Source organism: Delphinus delphis, chromosome 8 (genome assembly GCF_949987515.2).
Source record: "Delphinus delphis chromosome 8, mDelDel1.2, whole genome shotgun sequence".
Lineage (NCBI taxonomy): Eukaryota > Metazoa > Chordata > Mammalia > Artiodactyla > Delphinidae > Delphinus > Delphinus delphis.
In genome coordinates, this window is record NC_082690.1 from 62041753 (window position 1) to 62045694 (window position 3942).

Here is a 3942-nt window from a genome sequence, read left to right on the forward strand (position 1 = left end):
GTGCTCCTCAACGGGAGGGGCCACAACAGTGAGAGGCCCGCGTACCACAAAAAAATAAAAAATAAAAAGCTATCATCACTAGGCCTTAGTTTTTTATCAATAATATAAATATTATAAAACGAACACAGTTATGTGATAATGTATATATAGCACCTAGTCCAATGCCTGACACATGGTAAAAAGTCAAGGAAAGGCATTGCAGAGGTTTCCAGTGACAACCTCCTGACCCTGACTATAGGATAGTAAACAGTAGACAATACATAGTTAATGTTCCCAAAAAAGTGACTAGAGCAGGGTCGGGATGGAGGTCAGAATTTAATTGTTAATAATCAAAAAGAGCTTAAATCAAAAACAGGAGCTTGGGTCTTTCTAAGCTTGGGGACTGGATGGAATGAGTAGTCTGTAGGAATCTCTGTAAAGAATTAGTGGTCCCCAAAAAGCCACTGCCTGGAGGTAATATTTTTTCTCATACAAAAAGTGCAAACAAGTCCTTTTCCTGTCCTTTAAAGTCAGCAGAGAGTGACCCTGGTCCACCTTCAGGGTGAGGAAAGACTTGAAGAGTTTAGGACTGTGACTTTGGGGGTTGACATACTGTTCTTTGTCTACCAAGTTCAACCCTCCTGTCTACTTATGCGGCTGACACAGTAAGAGAGAGACTGAAAGTGTTGAGAACCTGTGATCTCAGATTCAGGGAAAGAGGAGTCGTTAGTGTTCATGCCCTATTTTTTTTTTGAACTATAGTTGATTTATAAGATTATATTAGTTTCAGATGTACAGCATAGTGATTCAGTATTTTTACAGATTATACTACATTCAAAGTTATTACAAGATAATGGGTGTAATTCCCTCTGCTGTGCTATGTGTCCTTGTTGCTTATCTATTTCATACATAGTAGTTTGTATCTCTTAATCCTGTATTCCTAATTTGTGCCCCTTTCCCTCTTCCCTTTGGTAACCTCTGGTTTGTTTTCTATATCTGTGAGTCTCTTTTTGTTTTTCATATACACTCATTTGAATTATTTTTTTAGATTCCACATACAAGTGATCTCATACCATTCATTACCTATTAAACGCTCCTGAAAATTTTTAGTTCCATCATCTATGAAGCATGAGTTGTCAGTCAGAAATTGGGTTTTTTCCCCAAACCTTTTGATTTCCTTTGACATCAGAATTTAACTTAGGCACTGATGAATTAAATAAAGCCCCAGATCTGAGACCTGGGGCTTTCCTCCTGTCCTGCCCCCACTACCACAAATTATGCAGTCGAGTTTCCGACATTTGGGGAAATTGCAGGGGTCAGCACATCCAGAGTGCAATGGATAAGCCTTGCCCTCGGAAAACCACCTTTGTGATCATGGTATCTCCCTTGCCAGGTTAGTATGAGTCCTGGGCTTTTTAAACAGGGTAAGGAGACAATCAGGAAGGGAAGCATTTACTTCATCTACCCATTCATCTATTCATCTATCATCTGTCTATCTATCTATCTATCTATCATCTATCATATTCATTCGTTCATAAATGTAAGCAAAACGCTTAGCATGTAGAATAGTATGTAAGTGCTCAGGTTTGTGTGTGTGTGTGTGTGTGTGTGTGTGTGCGCGCGCGCGCGTGTGTGTGTGTGTGTTTGTGTTGATATGTGTGTTCAGGGTTGAACTAAAGTGGAAGTACAACTCTGCTGCCCCCCTGTGGTCTCCAGACTACCTTGCAAGTCTCTGTTAATGGCTTAGCTTAATTTTGAGATGCTTTGGGGGGAGTAAACCCTGCCTTCTTTGTGTTTTAATATCCTCATAATAACCACAGAATAATAATTTTCAAAATATCAGAAGAGTGTAATGTGTAGGAGGGCATTATCCAAAATTAGACAAACTGCAGTTTGAGTTCAGTCTTTGGAACATACATATGACATTGAAAAATTTAATTAACTTGTATGAGTCCAGAGATCTTCAGCATGAAATTGGTATAATAGTGTCTCCCATCTAGTGTTTAAATTAAACCTTAATTATCTAATGCATCGACATACTTATTATAGTGACTAGCATAAAGTAAGAACCTTATAAATATTACCTTTTAATATATATTTTTTAAGCACCTTCAGCATATCATTTACTGATCTGAACTTTACATGCAATATCTCACTGAGTCTTTAATAAACTATGCAGCAAGCATTTATTCCCCTTTTCCAAGTGAGTAAAGTATAACTCAGAATATGCAATAAAATATTTAAGCATTGTAAAGCTAGAAAATAATTTCATTTATAGAATACTCTAGCAATACAAATGCATATAAATTAAAAATTGAAAGTTCTTATGCAACCCTAACTTCCTAATCTCATTCCTCTCCCTAAAGGAAAGCAGCCTTAGCAGTCTGGTGTGAATCTTTGCGGAATATACTTCTGATATATGGGGTGAGGGAAGCTGTGATGGAGAGGGAGAGAGAGAAAGAGGAACAGAGGGGTGAGGAAAGCGATTCAATATTTGTGTATCTCTTGAAAAAGCTCTTTCCATTACGTTAAATTGAAGGTAATATTGTCCTTTCTGAAATCCTGGAATAAATAAAGACAGATGAATATCTAAAACATTTTGAAGGTCTGTGACATTTTGAAAATGCAAGATGATGTTTTACTATCCCTTGCTTTACTATTAGCCATTATCTCAGGAGACATTACCAGGGAAAAGGGAAGCTGGGAGAGGTATCCAGATACCTTCTCTCTGCAAGGTGGGGGCACCCACCTTCAATCAAGAGACCCCCTTCAACAGTCCCCTCATGTGGGGGCTCCACCCATCTTAGCCTAGTAACTTCATCGGTATTTCCTTCCTTCTAATGGTCATAGCAACAGCAGCAGCCTAATTGTCTAAACAAATCTTCCAGATATATGTCGGAGAATATAATACACTAATTAAAAGACTATATATATCTATATATACATATTTTTTGTATTTTTTATCATTGTGATTCCCACTGACATTCTCAGTCTTTCACATGATTGCTCAGGTTTTAACTGAGGTCCAACCGGCTGTGGAACATTAAATCAGAGAAGAGCTTATCTTTATGCTTACAGGTTTAAGCTGAAACTGCTAAGCAGAGTGAATTAGAAAGCTTACAAATGTTTTCCAGAAACAATCCTTCTCCCAGTCAGTGCATAGGGAAGAATAGTGGACAGTGGGCCCTATATTATGATGAGCAACCCTAGCATAAATCCGCACCGATTATTAGTCCAGACATAAGCACAGGCTAAGTGGATCATGTCATGAAGACAAGAGGACAGAGATGGTGGGAGCAAGAAATGAAAAGCCATTTGATCTAGGACAGTAGAAAAGAATAGGCAGGGCATAACAACACATGATTCTGATACTACCAGTTCAGGAGACTCTGGTAATAAAGATGGAGGCATAATGCAGGGAGTAGCAGATAACCACATGGTAGTCAAAGGATTTGGTTGTCAGTACAGAGGATTCCATAAGGGATAATCTAAGGAGGAAGCATTATTGGACATAGGCTTAAAAGATAAGATCTGAGGCATTCAAACACAGGACCCGTGACTGTGGGGAGGATGGGGAAGGTAAAGACCAGATAGATGCATTTAATTCCACATGGAAAGGAACATAAGCTCATCAAGGAAGGGTTCCTTCCTGATGTTGGCCAGAATGGCAGCACTGCCCATGAGGACATGTAGAGACAACAAAATGGGATAGAGATCGAAACAAGGAGGGCTAGGGATGTGTCTGTGAGATTGAAGTAGAAGGTTCTTGGTGTTAGTCGTTCTGGGTGTGACTGGTAAAACACTGCAGAGGCCTTCGTCTTAAATCTATTCAGAAATCTGGGTCAAAGTTCAAATGTCTAATGCACAAGGATGCAACAATGGATTTAGATAAAGCGCAGTGATTCCTTACAGTTCATGAATGATGATCAATTTAGGTGACCTTGAGGAAATGAGCAAATGTGG

At 38.9% G+C, this 3942-nt stretch overlaps 1 non-coding gene across 1 annotated transcript; it reads right to left on the reverse strand.

The window, feature by feature from the left end:
* Positions 1-1216: 1216 nt before the first annotated feature.
* On the reverse strand, positions 1217-1380 carry LOC132430437 (U1 spliceosomal RNA). The gene has a single exon (XR_009520525.1). It is a non-coding gene; the product is annotated as a U1 spliceosomal RNA (small nuclear RNA).
* Between the last annotated feature and the right edge of the window lie 2562 nt (positions 1381-3942).